The following is a 19,746-nucleotide window of genomic DNA, read 5'->3' on the forward strand; positions in this document are numbered from 1 at the left end:
CCATCACATTAGGCCTTATCCCTCAAATAAGGCAATAGGAGTACACAGGTAGTCACTCATTACAAATACTACAGTACTTACGAGATTACCCTAGACTTAAGGTAATTAGTACGGTTGTAGTTCGACACTACACCATACTATATATTTTTACCATTAACATTCACTTCGTGAATTTTCACACGATGCACGGTAATGTAGAAACTATATTTTTGGATAATGATAGTAAGATTTGGGAAAATACATGCTCTTACAAGAGACACACACACATACACTAGATGCCTTGGTAGAAGGATACAATTAGTAGGAAACATAGGGCTTCCTAGGATCATACAAAACATTTTCATACTTATACGAGCTTTCCTTCAAAACAATGTCATGTCTTTAATTACAAGTTTTACAAATTAAGACACTAAAATACTTATGATCTCACCAGCTTTAAAGCTGATACTCGCTTTCAAAATAACTTGTATCCTCAAGTCAACCACAGACAGGTACCGATGCAAGGTTCAGAGAAGATGGTGCTCGTTCAAGATGCATCTTTCATTATGAATTATTCTTTAGTGTCTATTATAATTTGACAGAACACACTTGTATTAAAATTATATTATTAATGCAATGGATGATGTTGTTGCTTCTCTACTACTTTTCATTGTTGTGATACTGTACCTGACGTCCTCCGCCCCAGAACGTTTCCGTCGTTCTTGGTTTTGGGGTGTGACCGATTGGTATCAGAGCATTGTTTATAGTGAATTAAGTATATTAACCCATAAAAGATATACTAACTATAAATACATAAGGGATAAAAAAATACTCTGACCACGAGTTTATACTTTAAATAATAAAATATTTAAGTAAGTATACGTGCCGCATTGAAACTAAAATCAGTGTCACTAGGACAGTACAAAAGAATTACAATTGTTGGGCAACACAGGTGGACTTAGAGACATATAGTCAAAACTGGGAAGATATAGCCTGATCAACTATATTATCCGAGGGTTGACTAGCATGTGCCTAAGTGTAGTTGTGTGGTTGCAACAATGCTAAAATCTTACCAACCCTACCACAATGAGAACAATAGAACATAACATTAAAATTAAAAAACTATAGGAGTATTTGGTGTTACTATAAGTACTTTATACTTGAGAACTAAAACGGGATCTTCATTACTAAGTTGATAGTTGCTAAGTGGATACACTAAGGCTATATGTAATTAGGGTGTTATAGACTGAGAATCTGTGAAAATTTTACTTCACCCCTATTCTGTGTGAATATGGAGTTAAGGTCACTTATTCGAAGGCCTATCCTATTTCGATTACATATAACTGGTATGCACTTCACAAATAGCGATGTAACTGATGAAGATTTTCTAAATAATTATCTAGATAGCTCGTCTAATAATTATTTTCTTACCCCCAATTCTCGCGTAGACAACATGCCTGGACTCCATCTCCACGGCAACCAGTACCTTCTGAATGAGGTCTTTGTTGGATGGTTTGAAGAAGAGCCAGATAATGATCATCCTATCCCTATGAATGATCACCATGATGAAGACCTTTCGGACGATGCTAACTTCGAACCCGAGGTTGAGAACCTACCCTAGGCAGCTCCCGTTACAATTCCTAACCCTCGTCCGGCTTTTCATGGCCCGACCCCTGAGTGGGTGGAATGCTTGGAACCATGGAGCCAAGGACAAGATCAGCCCATGCCATTTAATGGCGACCGAAGCTTTTATGACTTGAGCAATGGGGGCTCAGCAGACAGAACCTTGCCAATCTTGGTCTGCAGAGTGGCCCGAAATGAGATTCAAGGCAGGACTACCCTATATCAGATTACTGAAGTTGTCACCGATGCTAGAATGCATACCCTCTGCACCATTCGTCTAGAAGATGCTCGCGAGAGATCAAAGAGAAACCATGAAACCCTGCTGCAAGCACTGGCTGAATCACGAGCCGAAGTTATGGAGCTCCGATTATGCCAGAGGGTGTACGAAAGACACCTACTTGACATGGAACGTCAATTGGTTGAACTGAGAGTTCACCTGAGGGATGACCGTCGTCAGTAGTAGATTCTTTACCTTACTTCCCTTGTTAGAAAGTAATCGTTTTCCGTCTTTGCCCGATGTGGCATTTTCTATGAAAATATCTTGTACCGTAAGAACTTTTGGTTAGGTCTTCGTGCTGTCAAGAACTATCTTCTCTGGATATGATGTAAGACCTTCACAAGGTCATTTCCCCGAACTTTACGTCGTGAATATCAAAGATATTGACAGTCGGCTAACTCCTGTGTTGTTCTTTATTCAAGTACTTTTATCATACTTTCATTGGAGTCTATCAGATTCATGCTTTAGTCAAGTCATTGGACTATAGTAATTTAGCTCCGGAGACATCTCCAAGTCTCTTTTAGTGGTTGGATCATGTTATTCACCAACCAACGATACCTCGGCTTGAACGACAAACATCTTGAGACCAGTGTTCGAACTTACTTCCACTCATCACTAGGACTGCATCATAGGGATGTAGGTCAACCCTTCATAAACACACTTCCACTCAGTACTAGGACTGCATCATAGAGATGTAGGTCAAACCTTCGCGAACATACTTCCATTCCGTGCTAGGACTGCATCATAGAGATGTAGGTCAAACTTTCGAGAACATAGTCTTATTCATTACTTGAACAATCGAAGTACATCTAGGGTCAACCAGAATCGCTCACAAAACCCTTATCTTTCGTGTTACAGAATCATGTCGTCATCCAGAAACAATCAGCCGAGCAACGAAACCCCTGCTTTTCCTATGGACGCCGCTACTTTTCAAGCCGCCGTTATAGCTGCCGTGATGGCTGCTGTGACAGCTGTCCTTGAAAATCGTAGCACTCTCAACGCAACCAAGACTGAAAAAGGAATTGACAATCCCGATCTTGTTAACGATCCGAGAAATCAACAAATAGTAACAGTCGCCACCACTCAAAACAACAACTCAGAGTTCAAGAAACGAAAACGTCAAGCCCAAGTAGAACGCAAGCGATTTCAGAGGATTGCCATGTAACAACCCCAAGTGGAAACCTCTGCCATTCCAGTACCGAGCAGACCATATAAAGGGACACTCCCGAAATGTGACCGGTGCAACTACCACCACAAGGGAATTTGCCGAGCCTGGCAATGCAATAATTGCAACAAGATCGGACACATTGCTCGTTTCTGTAGAACTACCTCCACCACTGGAGCAAGCCTTGTTTGCTATAGTTGTGGTGAGGCAGGGCACTATTACAGAAATTTTCCAAAAGTGAAGATCAACGAAGGGAACCGTGTCCCCATAACTCCTGCTTGACATTTCACTTCCACCACCGATGTTGGTGTTGTCCAGATATGTCACCAATGCGGTGAAATTGGACACCTCAAGAAGGATAGCCCGATAGCGCAGAACTTTGGCGCAGACGGGAAGATTCTCAGGATCACAGCTGCAGGAGAGCCTACTCCGGGACCCCGTTAATGTAATTTAGGCGTTTCGTAGTAACAGACTCATAAACCATCCAAAACTAGTGCAACTAGAGTCTCATCTTTTGTGGGATCCTGTCGGTATAGGGATGCTCGTGCTGCGTATACTTGTCTTTTGTAGTATACCCCATTCGCAGCAATAGTCTTGTAGTAAGTCTAAAGTATTGTAACTTTGTTGTTGGTTGCATTGCAGTGTTTGTCTGTAACGCCTTATGTTCAAATCTAATGTCTTTAAGTTTCAGTATGATTCCGACATTATCATACGACTCGATTCAATTTGATCTTCACGAAAACAACTTCATGTGTACATCTCTTTCTCAGTAAACGTCTTTTATCGAAGCCGTCATTGCAGAACACCGAAGTACTCATGCATAGAGTACCTCATAGTTCTTTTTCTTTCCGAAGAAATCCCCGAAGTATCACTCATTCAGTACCTCAAGTTCAAATCCAAAGATCCATACAGTTGACCTGTCGCTGAAGAATGTAAACATAGGGGTGATATATAATCAAGGTTCTACAGGTTTAGAATTGATGATTCCACTTTAACTTCTTTTTCCTCGATGGGATATGAGCTTAAAGAATAATCAGTTATTCAACTACCTTTTGAATCTTAATTATATACGACTCGTATACACGATATTGTGATCGTTGAACCAAGTATGAATTGTAATATGAACTTTAGGACAGAGACTGCCCAAGATTACGAGTATCGCATCGTCATGTGAACAAACTTAGAATCCAATATTAATCCTGTAAATAGATCGCCCTAAACACCAACGGAGATACAAGAACAGCCCGGACAACTTAGCGAACTACACAGAAATAGAATTAGAAGACTAGGTTTCTCACCCTGGAGAGCCCCAGTCTTATTCTTCCAGAGATCGACGGATGGTTGCATCGTATGTTCCTCGACTATCGAGGACTCTGTCAAGATTTCCATTAGAAATCGTTATCTCTGCATCACATAGATGAATTGGTTGAGCAAATACAAGGAAAGAATTACTTTCAGGACCTGAGATCTGAATATCACCAGTTTGAGTGTAAGGAAAGGATGTCCGAGAGACTTCCTTCCGAACTCGATGCGGACACTTCGAGTCCGTAGTGATACCCCTCGGATAGGACCAATACGCCCATGGTATTCATGAGTTTAATGAGTAGGGTACGTCTTTCTTATTTGGATCAGTTCGTCATTTCTCCACGTAATGACTTACTTATCTACCCTCGTAGTTAGAAGGAACCCAATTACCTTCAGAGGAACTTTTGCGAAGTTCTCTAAGCAAGTTTTGAAATCGAAGAGTTAAATTCCTATGACACACTGTTAGTGATGTGGGAAATTTTTTAGTACTCTTTCAATTTGTCAAAACCGTTGAGAATTGTCGACACCGGAGACACCGACAGAAATTCGCCAAATTCTAGGTCTTACCGACCTACTTTCATAGTTCATCCAGAACCCCCCTCGCAAACCACATAAACCGTTTCGACCTTGACCCAGCAAGGAGTGGCCCTTGACTGGGAAGTTAAACAAGAAAAGGAAACCTTGGAGATTCCAAGGGAAACACCAAGTTCTTTATGAAGTCTCACTCTGGGAACGGCTTAATACGCTTCGTAAGCGTGCAAAGCTAAATCCAAGATAGATAGGACCTTCGAGATTTTTACCAGAATCGGTCCTATATCTCACAGACTAGATCTACTCCGCGAACTCAGTAACGTACATTCTACTCTTCGTGTCTCGATCGTGAAACCATACCTTTCCGTTAGGACTCTTGTAAGTCCACTCGTCGAGATCCTCGCATTCGTATTAGAACCATAGTGACCCTCGACCGAGAAGTCAAGCGGACGAAGCAACTCCGTCGCCTGTTAGTGAAGGTTCGTTGGAATGCCAACCGAGAACCCGATTTCACTTAGGTGTGCTAGAACCAATCGATTAGGAAGTTCCTCCTCACAAATCGATCATTCGTACCTACTTCCTTATCTAAATTCTAATTTCGGGATGAAATTCTCTTTAACAGGGGGATGATGTGACAATCCGAAATTTCCATTCTGAACAAACCATATCAAGCCAATAAAAGTAGAACAGTTACAGTGAAAATTCAGACTTCGAGTATAAGTTTGGCAGTTTTTCAGGATTTACACTTAAGGAGATATCAGGAGAGTGGATGCACTAGGGTTTTGTGCAACACTGTTATTCCAATACTCTAGGATATTAGAGTTCATTCCGGGAATAAAAATATTTTCTGTCAAAAATCTCAGGACTATATATAGAAATCCGAACCAAATAGTTCATTAGTTACAATTCCAATTAGAGAAAAGCCAAATTCTCTCTCACGGATCTTCGGGTTTTTATCCTAAATTGTGAGTACTTCGATCTAGTTATGTTATATAGCATAGATTGTGTTTAGAAACATCAATTTCATAACAAAACAACTAGATTCGGGAGTTTACCGCTGAAGAACACTCGGAGAGTAAACTCCTAAATAGATGCCTAGTCCTTCCCTCGTGATTTGTAACTACCTTAGGCTTGTATGGTAGGGTGTATATGACTAGATAACATCAAAATCGGATCAAGACCCCAAGATTTGGGAGTTTACCTCCCAAGAACACTTGGGGAGTAAACTCCATTTTAAGGTCCTAAGGTGTCCTAAAGTCCCTCAAAGCCATGGAACTCGAACGAGAACCCACCATTGCATGTTTAGGACACCAAAACAATTAAGATTCAAGGGTAAAAGAGAGTTCACGGCCAAGGAGGTTCTTGGGCCGTGAACTCCATGTTTAAGTGCCAAAATGCTTTAAAAACCCTTCTTAAGCCAAGATACTAATTTGGGCATGTACCTAAATGAGTTTGGGAGTAGCTAACACACTTAGAACACCAAGAAAAAGGTGTTCACGGCCCAAGATGTTCCAGGGCCGTGAACTCCAATAAATTGTGCCATAAATCCTCCTAAAGCCTTGGACAATTGCCTTAATGCATTCATTGATAAATTAGGGACTTGAAAGCACCATAAACCTTCCCTCAAGGGAGATTACGGCCGTAATCTACATGGGATATTGTCCCAGGGCCGTAAACTCCTCAAAGGAGTTAATAGGAAGCCCAAACATTTAATTTAGCCTTGAAACAATTCACCAAACTAGTTGTATAAATGATAGGCTTCATTTAAAGACCTATTGATAGTTTACGGCCAGGAGTTTACTCCCCTGGGCCGTAAACTCCAAAGTATATGGTCATTTGACCATAAACTCCCTTTAGAGGCCTTGCACTCCTTTGTTGCAACCTATTAGCCTCCTAGCACTTGACCAAAAGTGTTTTCCCCGCGTTAAAATGTTTATACTTGTATAATTAGTGCTTTAATCACTAATTATTTATATACGTATGTCTTCATATGTAATTAGGATCATTGTGTGTGTCTAAAGTCTTCACTTGACACCAAGCACTTGTCCGATCCTTCCTTACGATAACAGTCCGTTCAATTCCAGTCACTTACTAGAGGTGAGTTCATACCCCTTGATCAATGATTTAAATGTTTTTAAATGTTTTATTGGGGGGGGGGGGAGGATACAAGTAGAATCATGCTAGTTATTATATCAATCACATGTGATTAATAAGCAGCATATAAATGATTTGCTACACATTAGCTGTTTTACCAAACAATTATTATTTAAAGGATTTTCATATACGTTTTATATATTTAAAAATCCTGATTTAATTGTTTATTATACATTGTATGTTTCATTTCAAACTCATTTACAGTTGTGTTTCAAACAAATGTTTCTTTGTATTTAAAACCGTTTTGTTAGATAAATACTTCCAACCCATCTTATAGATTGACACCAAGTCGATCTTTTCTTAGATAACAATCCTGTTCAAAAGGTTTTACAAAATTTATTTTATGATTTTATATTGTCAATTTCATGCCTATATATGTATGGTTATATAACAAAATGTTTAAAGAACTTAGGAAGGCTATTCACCCTATTTCCTTTTCGCGCTTGAGATGTGGTCTGGTGGGATATCAGGTATCCGCCTGAAGGTAGTTTAAATATTATTTATATATCATGTGTACATATATAGTCATAAAGGTTCATCCAGTACAGTTCAATACCCTTGGGTAGCAAGGGTACACATCCATGTCCATGCGTACCAGTTACATTACTAGTAAGCTACCGTATGGGTAGTTTAGGAAGATACTAGGTCTATTACTAGAACGCGATATCATACAATGAGTCAGTTCATTCATGAGTCAATACTTGCTAGATAGAGAGAACATACGTTACAGCTAGTACACACAGTACATTACTATACTTGCTAGATAGAGAGAGAACACACGTTACAACTAGCACACATAAAACATTACAGTATATTACTATACTATTACATAGATATGTTTTACATGATTATGCTTACATGAGTACGTTTACATATATACGTTGACATGAGTGCGGTTACATATACTTTGATAGGACAGACATCATTAGGTGCTATAGCGTAGGACAAGTTCAGGATCTAACTATCTGCTGAATCACAACGCATTGTGGTAGTTATATCGGGTATACATGATCATAGTAATGTGGATGTTCACGGTTTGCATACAGGCAAGCGTCGTGTAAAGGTCCCAAAATCCCTTTGACAGGGGAGCGTTTAGCCTGGGATCTAGCCATCACATTAGGCCTTATCCCTCAAATAAGGCAATAGGAGTACAGAGGTAGTCACTTATTACAAATACTACAGTACTTACGAGATTACCCTAGACTTAAGGTAATTAGTACGGTTGCAGTTTGACACTACACCATAGTACTATATATTTTTCCCATTAACATTCATTTTGTGAATTTTCACACGATGCATGGTAATGTAGAAACTATATTTTTGGATAATGATAGTCAGATTTGGGAAAATACATGCTCTTACAAGAGACACACACACATACACTAGATGCCTTGGTAGAAGGATACAATTAGTAGGAAACATAGGGCTTCCTAGGATCATACAAAACATTTTCATACTTATACGAGCTTTCTTTCAAAACAATGTCAAGTCTTTAATTACAAGTTTTACAAATTAAGACACTAAAATACTTATGATCTCACCAGCTTTAAAGCTGATACTCGCTTTCAAAATAACTTGTATCCTCAGGTCAACCATAGACATGTACCGATGCAAGGTTCAGAGAAGATGGTGCTCGTTCAAGACGCATCTTTCATTTTGAATTATTCTTTAGTGTCTATTATAATTTGACAGAACACACTTGTATTAAAATTATATTATTAACGCAATGGATGATGTTGTTGCTTGTTTACTACTTTTCATTGTTGTGATACTGTACATGACGTCCTCCGCCCCAGAACGTTTCCGCCGTTCTTGGTTTTGGGGTGTGACACAATCCTTGTTAAAATACTTTCATTCTACTATCGTTAGGATTCTATCTAAATCTGACCCTAGCCAATTTGTTGAACTATGGTAACTTATCTCATGGATCACTTCCAATTCTTTTCGAATGTTGGATCATGTTATCCGCCAACCAATGATAGCCTAAATTGGATAAAAATTGCTTGGCGTCCAATCTATGAACTTTCTTCCACTATTTACCAGTACTAAATCATAGGGATGTAGGTCAAACCATTGACAACAGTTTAACAAAACGGAAAATTTACATTTACCTGAATGATTAGAATACATCTGAGGCCAACCACAATCGCTCACGAACTCATTTTCTTATTGTGTAACAGAATCATGCCGTCGAAGAAAAGTAAACAACCCATTAACAAAACACCAACTCTTCAGATAGATACAACTACTTTTCAAGTTGCGGTCTCAGCAGCAGTGACAGCTGTTATGAATCACCTTAACGCTAACAATGCAAATGTTAGCGGGATTGTTATCAATAACTCCAATCAAAGTAACAACCAAGTACATCAACGAGTATCAAGCTACCACGACACCCGAATCACAAACCCAAGAGCAATAAACGAATATTTTGGGAAAGATTTAATGGCAAATCACCCAAAGGTACGAACAAAAGAGAATAGCATGTGGCAAACTTCGCGGCCACGACGTCTGTAACTCCTACTACCATCCCTATTAGTATCCCGATTATCCCTAACCCAGCCAGGCAGTATGCTAGAAATTTGCCAAAGTGCAACAAGTGTAGTTTTCATCATCTAGGTAGTTGTCAACAGTTACACTACAAGGACTGAAATAAGAACGGGCACACTACGTGTTTCTGCAAGACTCGGATCCAACACATTACTTCAACCACCAATGTCGAAATTTCTCGGATATGCCATCTATGCGGCGTAATGGGACATTTCAAGAGGGACTGCCCAACAGAGAAGAGTGACGGGGTAACAGCAGGAGTTTGACCTCAGAATAACAAAAACGTATCAAAGGATCCTACTGTAATATGGGTATACTTCTGAATCGCAATAATTAATTACACTTATAATTATACCCTCGGTCGAATCAAATCTTAACACTTGTATAAAACTAGTGCAACTCGAGTCATATCTTTCTACGATGTCCCATCAGTTCAAGGGACTCTCGTGTTACTTGTACTTGCTTTTACATAGTATACCTTATTCGCAGCAGCTGCATCATCGGTAAAACTAAAGTACTGAAACTCCTTCATAAGTCGCATAGTAGTGTTCTTGTAACACCGTTCGGAACTAGTCTAATGCCAATTATTCCGAGTAGTCCAACATTGTCATTTGACCTGAATCGATTCAATCCTCACAGTGTCAGTTTTGTGTAGAAATTCTTCTCCCTGTAATGGACTTTCTAACAAAGTCGAAGTTTTAGAACTCCGAGGCACTCATGCATAGATTTCCTTATGTTTCGTAACTTTCCCAGAGCAACCTCAACAAACCTCCTTGGAATACCACTCGTATAGTACATCAAGTTCAATATGAAGGCCCAAACGGTTAATCTATCACTGAGGAATGTGTATGCAAGGGTGGTACATAATCAAGGTTCTACAGGTTTAGAATTGATGATTCTGCTTTAACTTCCTTTCCTTGTTTGGATGTGAGCTTAGAGAAGAATCATTGATTTGACTACCTCTTCAATCTTATTTATATATGACTCGTATACTTGAGACTGTGATTGATGAAACAGGTATGAGTTCTACTACGAACTTCAGGACGGAGACTGCCCAAGACTGCGAGTGATCGTGCTTCCGTGAGAATAAACTTAGAAGTACCTATGTTTTCCCTTAATTCATGAGTAATCATACTTTCTTTTAGATCTTCACGACATCTAATCCACCCCAAGGTTTTGACGTCATAATTAGTATGAATTGGTTGAGTCTACATCGAGCCGACATCATGTGCTTTGAGAAAGCAGTTCGTCTTAACCTCCATAAAAACGAAACTCTAGTTATTTACGGCGACGAATCAAGTACGAACCTTCACATCGTTTCATGTATGCAAGCTCATAAGTGCTTACAAAAGGAATGGCATACATTCCTTGCACATCGTCGATACGAGTCAAGAAGTGAAAGACATTCAGAACATTCTAGAAGTACGCGACTTTTCCACCATAGCACCAAGTCGAGTTTGAAAATCAACTTAGTTCCAGGAACTACCCCCGTAGCCAAATCGCCTTAGCGTCTAACTCCAACTGAGATGCATAAACTTTCCAGTCAGCTTAACGAACTTCTTAGGAAGGGATTCATTAGGCCAAGATTCTCACCATGGGGAGTATCGGTCTTGTTCGTGAAGGAGAAAGACGGATCATTTCATTGATGACATCCTTATCTACTCCCAAAGTAAGGAGGAACATAGTCAACACCTCCAAAGAGTACTATATTCACAGACCACAAGAACATGCAACACACAACTGACCAGGAAGAGTTATCACCCCAGTGAAGGCAAACAAAAGAAAAAAAAGCTTTACCCTGATAGTGGAAGGTTCACTGGAATGCCATGCGAGGACACATATTCACTTGGGAATGATAGGATCAAGTGAAACTTCTATCTGTAGCATAGTTATCAATTCTACTTAAACTCTAATTTAAGGAGGAAATTCCCTCTAACGAGGGGATGATGTGACAACCCGATATTTCGAATCAAGGTAATGAACTAAAAAGTCAAGAATCGTAATCCCTTTTGATATAATGCAAATAGGGTCAAAAATAAAATGTTCAAAAGCCTCTATTGGGTTGCATAAAATGATAAATATCATATCAAGGGTTTCATAAATATAAAAAACACTAAAATCCGAGTTATAATGAAGAAGTTATGACTAATCTAAGATTCGCTGCAAAAACCGGCAATACAGGTAAACGTAAAACGCGATGTTTCAAAACAATAATTATTAGCCTTAGGTGTCTAAATAAAAGTTGTAGATATCATTAAATCGTAAACATACATAAAAAGAACGCCCAAATCTGACTTCATATGAGGAAGTTATGATTTTTCGAAGTTCCGGACATAGTAGTAGACAGCTAAAAACTCGAAATAGAGATCGAGCGACTTTTTGCCAACATGACCTAAACGAGAATCAAAGATCTCTTAAATGATATTACAACGGTAAAAAGTTTGACGAAAACGAACATCAGATGACAAAGTTATGGATTTTTAACGGACTTTTCCTGTCCCAGCCTATTAAAAATATAATATTAAAAATAAATTCAAAATTAGCCGATGAAGTCTAAACGAGAGTTGTAGAGCATAATCTCACCTACGTGTGGATATAAAGAACGTCGAAAACGGAGCTCGTATGCGAAAGATATGAATTTCTGAAGTTCGAGGCACGAACTTCGACGCTGTGTCAGAAATTTCAGAGTTCACGACATGAACACTAAGTTCACGACGTGAACAGACTGAATGACCCTTCCAGAGCAAGTTGACGAGTAACGCATTCCATGAGCGAAGCAGGACCAAACTCACGACGTGAGAGTCGAAATCTTGTCTACAAATAGAAATCGAAGCCTTCCGAGTTTGGTTGCTCATTTCCATCCTTTCTCCTACTTCTACACGCTATTAAACTCTTCTAAACCTCCCCGAAGACCCGGTAACACCTCTCACACCCGACGCGAGTCCCAACACTTCGAATCTCCCGATAAACTAACTTCTTTACAGTCGAAGTACTGCTCGCGTGAAGCTCGTTTCTTCACCCAAGACTCGCGGTTATGTCGAGAACGATCCTTCTTAGAAACGAAACGCTGCTCGATTCACCACTTATAGAGTGAGTTCATACCCCTACAACTATGTTTTCAAATACTTTGTAAATGGTTTTATACACTTTTAAGGGGAGGGGGGGGAATACAAATAAACACACGATTATCCTCGTGTGAAAAACATAAATATTTTGCTATACTCTTTGTTATCTAATCAATCATATGTGATTTATAACTGTGTTTCAAACAATAGGATTTCATATACCTCAAACTGTGTTATCAAACAAACTACTTTTAAATCGATTTGTAAATTGACAACAAGTCATCAATATTTATTATTAAACTCTTCAAAAGGTTTTACATAACTTCCTTTTTAACTTATATATCGTCAAATGCATGCCTATATATGTATAGTTATGTAAGTAATGTTTAAAGGACTTAGAACTGCTAACCCACTTTATTTTCTTTTTCTTGTTTTAATGTGTACTTAGGGTAATTGGTTAGTTGTTTGAAGGTCATCTAAACATTAATTATATATTATGTATACATATGTAGATATAAAAGTACCAGTCAATGACTCAAATACTACAAAGAAGAATACTATACCAGAAATTACTAGTAAGCTATTATAGGTATAGTTTAGGAGAATACTATCATAAACAAATATTAGACAGAGAATACTATAACAGAGAATACTACAACAGAGAATACTATCATATACAAGTACACCCAGAGAATACTATCGTATACAAGTACACACAGGGAATACTATCATATACAAGTAAATACTAAGATACTACAACATAAAGAAAATACTAAGATGATATAACATGGAACAACTACATGATCTAACTATACCAATGATCACTAACGCATTGTTCTAAACAAAAGGTGATAATAAATTGGGTATACATGATCATATAACGTTAATGTGGATACTACGACCTAACAATTCATTGTGGAAGTCACTCTTGTTTCCCAGAATCTCTTGTTCGGAGAACGTTTAGTATGGGAACTACTTATCACATTATGACATTAATAAAAAAAATATTAGACAGAGACTACTATAACAGAAAGAACATACTAAGATGCTGTATCATGGAACAACTACATGATCTAACTATACCAATGATCACTAACGCATTTTTCTAAACAAAATGTGATAATAAATTGGGTATACATGATCATATAACTTTAATGTGGATACTATGGCCTAGAAATTCATTGCAGAAGTCACTCGTGTTTCCTATAATCTGTTGTAGGGAGAACATTTAGTGTGACAACCTGACACTTTTTCACTAGACAATTAATCTATGTATCTATAGTTCACTTGAATTTAGCATCTTTTAATAGAATGTGGAGTCCGCAAGAGTGCCTTAGGCTCAATATATCATACATATGGACCTTAGGAAGGGTGTCGCATCACAAAATCCAACCAAACACACCAAGAGAGGTGTGTGCGGCCGCACACTAGTGTGTGCGGCCCGCCAGCCGCACACCCAGCCGCACACCCCTCCAGCCTCACACTCAACCCTATATAAAGTGGAGGACCCCCTTCCATTCACTTTTAGCTGTTTCCTTTCTCCCTCTGTATATTCTCTCTCTAGAAAACAACCCAAGAACACTTATAAGACCTCCAAAACGTGAAGAACATCATCACTCAGCTTGTCATAGAGGTAAAACACTTGAATTCAAGCCTAAAACTAATAATGTTCTTCGTGTTCTTCATCCCATAAAGGAGTGCGGCCGCACACCTTCATCAAGTGGCCGCACACACTCAAAACACCCTCCAAAGTGAGAGTAAAGCCACACAATCGACACATAGAACTCAAACAAGGAGTGTACGGCCGCACACCCTTGTGTACGGCCGCACACACACCCTGTACGACCGCACACTCTAGTGTGCAGCCTCACACATCAGTCTGGCCGCATTCCCCAGCCGTACACTCACCTTTATGACCATACACACACCCTAGTACCCATTTTTGGCTTTAAACCTGCATAGATCATTGGGTATAGAGCATGGTACATTGAGTCTTAGAGATTCCAATCCCTTTAGGAGGGATTTCCCATCATGTTTAGTCATGAAACACCTTATCTCTAACTTATATATGTGTCACCATATGATTAATAGGGGCTACTTGCATTCAAAACATCCGTTAATACTCGACACTCATACGAATCGCACACTCGAACCCTACGTTAAACGGTGAGTTCATACACCTACTCTTTTTCTGTGTTTTTCAAATGTTTTTTTTAGGGTGGAATACAAGCAAAAGTACAAGGAAATCTTGTACTTAAACTTATTATTTTCAGTTCAAATGTTTCATAAGTTGTATGCTTTTATTATCAAAAATCGTATTAACCAATGGTTCGAATTACAGAGTAAACTTTCAGACTAAATGTAGATTCCTTTATAAAGTGTTATAATCTATATTACATATTATAATTTGCAAAGGAATCATACTGATCATAAACTAAGATTAATACTAATAAAATACGTCCTAGAATAGTAACAGAACGAACACGAAAGTACCGTTAGGATAGAACGAATACGAATGTACAACTAGGAACGGAACGAATAAGAATACGAATACGAATATGAAAGCACGCCTTTGGATGACGCCAAGACTTCGGAAATACAGTTAGTGTACGCGTTGAGTGTCACCAGAGTTTTGAAAATAATTTGAAAGTACGCCTCTGGACATCGACTGAGTTTCGAAAACATACGCCTTTGGATGTCGACAGAGTTTCAGAGATACGTCCAATGTACTCTTTTGGAAGTCACTAGAACATCGAATATACAGTTAATGTACGTTTCTGAGTGTATCCAAATATTCGAAAATACAATTAAGTATAGTAGATAATCGACATTTGAGTCTAGGATAACTAAGATATCAGAATACGTAACTAATACTATAAGTATGGTGGATACTAGTACATCGAAATCCGAACTAAGAACTAACCTCAATGTTTAGGAAAATATGGGATTTTCCTGGGATAACATAACAACTCGTAAACGAATGGTGTAATGAATGGAAAACTAAACTAATAGGAAAATATGGGATTTTCCTGGGTTAACATAACTACTCATAATCGAATCATGCAACGAATAATAACTAAACTGTTTTTATATAAGAAAATATGGGATTTTCTTGAATAACGTCTTTTTCAGACAACCAAAGGGAACTCATTCTTTTCAAAACTAAACTGCTTATGAACTCACAAGCTTTATGCTGATTTTCAAACTGCTTGTATTCTCAAGTCAGCATTAGACAGGTATACGGCCATCTTTTGGAGAAGACGAAGCATTTTGAAAACTCGTCTTTGCTTTTGTTCATATGAAATATGTGTATAACACTTGTATAACTTTACTTTCAAACAAATGTAAATGATTCTATGTAATGTAATGTTTTGTGTTTAATGTGCTTGCTATGTACATTGGTTATGATATTCAACATGAAGTGACCTCCGCCCCGGAACGTTTCCGCCCTGGGTTTCGGGGTGTGACAGATTGTTATCAGAGCCCTTGTTTATAGTGAACTAGTATACCAAAGCTTACATGGTATAAAACTATAAACACTAAGGGGCCTAAGTGCTCTGAATTAAAAGTATACCTTAAAATATAAGTATTTTCAAAAGTATACAAGTATACCTAACCGTCGAAATCTGTCACTACAAGTAGAACAAAACATAAGTAAATCGGTGTTGTACGTTGCGGTTAAACCTTGGCATCGTGTCTAGGATCAATATAGCCTGGCAACCTATATTCATTCGAGACATGGCCAACATGTGTTTGGGAGTGATTGTGGTATGCAGCATGCCTAAAAATTATTCAATACCCAAACAACGAGCCGTCGTTGAAGCGAATCATGAAATACTATGGGGGTATTTCTCGAGCCAATCTGTTGTAGAAATCCTCATTCAAGCGTTGTTCCTTGATCATTCCTTTAGTGATAATTTATCTGCTTTGATAACTCTTTCCTGTTTTATTGCATAATAAAATTCTATATCTGTCTTAATGAGATATCCCCTGTTCCATATCTCTTGATTCAATTCAGAGGACTTATGATCCTCTCTTTCCTGGCTATTCTAGATCAAGATGCCTCAGAGGAAAAGACCTAGCTCAAAGAATAACAACCCTCCGCCACCACCACCTCCTCCTCAATTTGATCTTGTCGTGTTCCAGGCAGCTGTTGCTTCCGCAGTGGCAGCCGCCATGTCTCACATAAACCCCGGTGGTTCACGGGGTGATACCCAAACCCAAAACCAGGAAGGTAATCAGGGACACCGGAAGCAGTGTTCCTATAAAGACTTTATGAACGCAAAACCCACATTCTTTGATGGCATAGGGGGTGTTATTGCTCTAACTCGGTGGTTAGAGAAAATCGAATCTATCTTTGAGATATGTGCCTGTTCGGAATCTGACAAGGTGAAATTCGTTGCCTGCACATTCATCGATAAAGCTATGACTTGATGGAACAGCCGAGTCAAATCCTTAACTTTACCTGTAGCAAATGCTATGGGTTGGGAAGTTATGAAGGAACTTCTGTTCGTAGAATACTGCCCTCGGGGTGAAATACAGAAGCTGGAGCATGAACTCTGGAACCTGAAGATGAAGGGTTCCGATATTGCCGCCTACACATCCAGATTCGATGACCTGGCATTACTCTGTCCGGGAATGGTTACCCCGGAAAGTAAGAAGGTTGATAGGTTCATCTGGTTATTGACCCAGCCAACCAAAGGGAATGTTTTTTCTGCGAAGCCGAATACCTTTGACAGCGCCAAATGCCTAGCGCAAACCTTGATCGACCATAGCGATGACCCAGAGGAAGCGGCCACCACTCCTGAGCCGACAGGGAAGAGTGGTGAGAAAAGAAAGTTTTGGAAGAAGAAGAAGAAGAGTCAGTCTTCCCTGGAGTCCTCGAAGAAAAAACAGATAGTGACAGTCCACACTGCCACTACCCCTGCTGCTGTTTTTGTTATCGGTTCCTCAGCCCAAGCACCTATCACCGGATATGCCGGTATTCTCCCGTGGTGTAACCGATTCAGTTACCACCAACACATCCCCGACCCCTGTCCTGAGAAATTTTGCAAAAACTATGTCCAAGAGGGTCACCTCGCACGAAGCTGCAGAGCACCAACCCAATCAACCAGTCAAGCTTCTGGAGCGGGTATCAGTCAGGCCTACTACATTTGTAGGGAAGTCGGACATTACAAGCAAAACTGCCCTAAGGTAGCAACATCTGGAAACACTGGGTGAGTCCTAGCTATAGGACAAAATGAGGCAGCCACCAACCCCACCGTTGCCACAGGTATATTCCTCCTCGATGAATCTTATGTCTGTAATCCTTTTCGATTCTTGTACTAAAAGAAAATTTGCTAACTATCCATTCAAACACCTTTCTAAACTTAATCCTTCGTTAGTAACCAAAACGTGTACCGTCAAGATGACTAACCAGTGAGAAAGAGAACGCCAACGTCATACCCATAGGTTGTATCCTTAATCCGGACGATTATTCTTTTTCATTCGATCAAACGGCAAACTTTTCATGAAATACTTTGATGCTATCATTGGCATGTAATGACCGAGTCTCATTCATGCTATTATTCTTTATTTCGAAAAGGCCGTCCGTCTGAATCTTTCCTCTGATCCAATTCTCATGGTCTTCGGCAACAAACCTAAATCAAACCTTCGCATCACTTCATGCATCAAAGCTTAAAAATTTTCCCTGAAAAGAGTGCCATGCATTCCTCGTCCGTGTGATTATCGGGAAACGGGAAGTTTGCAACTCTTTCCCTGATGTCTTTCTCGAAGATTTCTCGAGAATTCCTTCTCGCATCGACCTAATCCCTGGAACTATCTCGTAGCCAAACCTCCGTGAGGATGATGTGTCCAAGACAACGGGCATGACTCGATATGGTCACTACGAGTTAGTAGTGATGCCCTTCGGTCAAACCACTTTCCCTGGTCATGTAGTAAGCAAAGCAGTTATACCCGTAGGCCCTTCCAAAAATCAAGGCGATAGAGACTTAGTTGGCACCGAAGATACCCATAGAAACCCGTCAATTCTTGGGTCCCACTGGTTATTATCGCAGACCCACCTAGAAATTTCTTTCAGAATCAACAAAACCTTAGCTACTCTGCCACGTGAAGATATACCCTCTTATTGGAGCTTATGTCCTGTTGAAGGTCTTATCCCAGAATGGCATGATATGCTTTGGGAAGTGCAGAAAACTTCACCCGTGATACATCGGACTTATCGAAATCCCTGTCAAAATCGGAACCGTGAACTACAAACTTCGACTATCTCAAGGACTTAGTAGTATCCATCTTGTCTTCCATGTCTCGAATCTTTAGAAACGACTGCCCAACGAAATCCCTTTGAAGATACCGAAATCAATGAAAGACTGAACCCCCATGGAAGAACAAATTGAGATCATGGATCGAGTGATCAAACGTACGAAACAAAGCCGCATCCCGATAGTGAGGGTTCGCTAGAATGTCAAGCGGAGACCCGATTCCACTTGGGAGCATGAACACCCGAAGCAGTAGATTCATCCATATCTCTTTTTAATTCATGAACTATAATTTCGGGACGAAATTCCCCTAACGGGGGGAGGATCTGACAACCCGACACTTTTTCACTATGCAATCGATCTATGTATCTATAGTTCACTTGAATTTAGCATCTTTTAATAGAATGTGGAGTCCGCATGAGTGCCATAGGCTCAATATCAAACATATGGACCATAGGAAGGGTGTTGCATCACAAAATCCAGCCAAACACACCAAGAGAGGTGTGTGTGGCCGCACACTAGTGTGTGCGGCCAGCCAGCCGCACAGCCAGCAGCAAACCCCTCCAGCCTCACACTCAACCCTATATAAAGTGGAGGACCCCCTTCCATTCACTTTTGGCTGTATCCTTTCTCTCTCTGTATTTTCTCTCTCTAGAAATCCACCCAAGAACACTTATAAGGCCTCCAAAATGTGAAAAACATCATCATTCAGCTTGTCTTAGAGGTAAAACACTTGAATCCAAGCCTCAAACTAATAATGTTCCTCGTCTTCTTCATCCCATGAAGGAATGTGGCCGCACACCTTCATCAAGTGGCAGCACACACTCAAAACACCCTCCAAAG

This window comes from Lactuca serriola, chromosome 8 (assembly GCF_051521515.1).
Source record: "Lactuca serriola cultivar US96UC23 chromosome 8, Lser_US96UC23_V15, whole genome shotgun sequence".
NCBI lineage: Eukaryota > Viridiplantae > Streptophyta > Magnoliopsida > Asterales > Asteraceae > Lactuca > Lactuca serriola.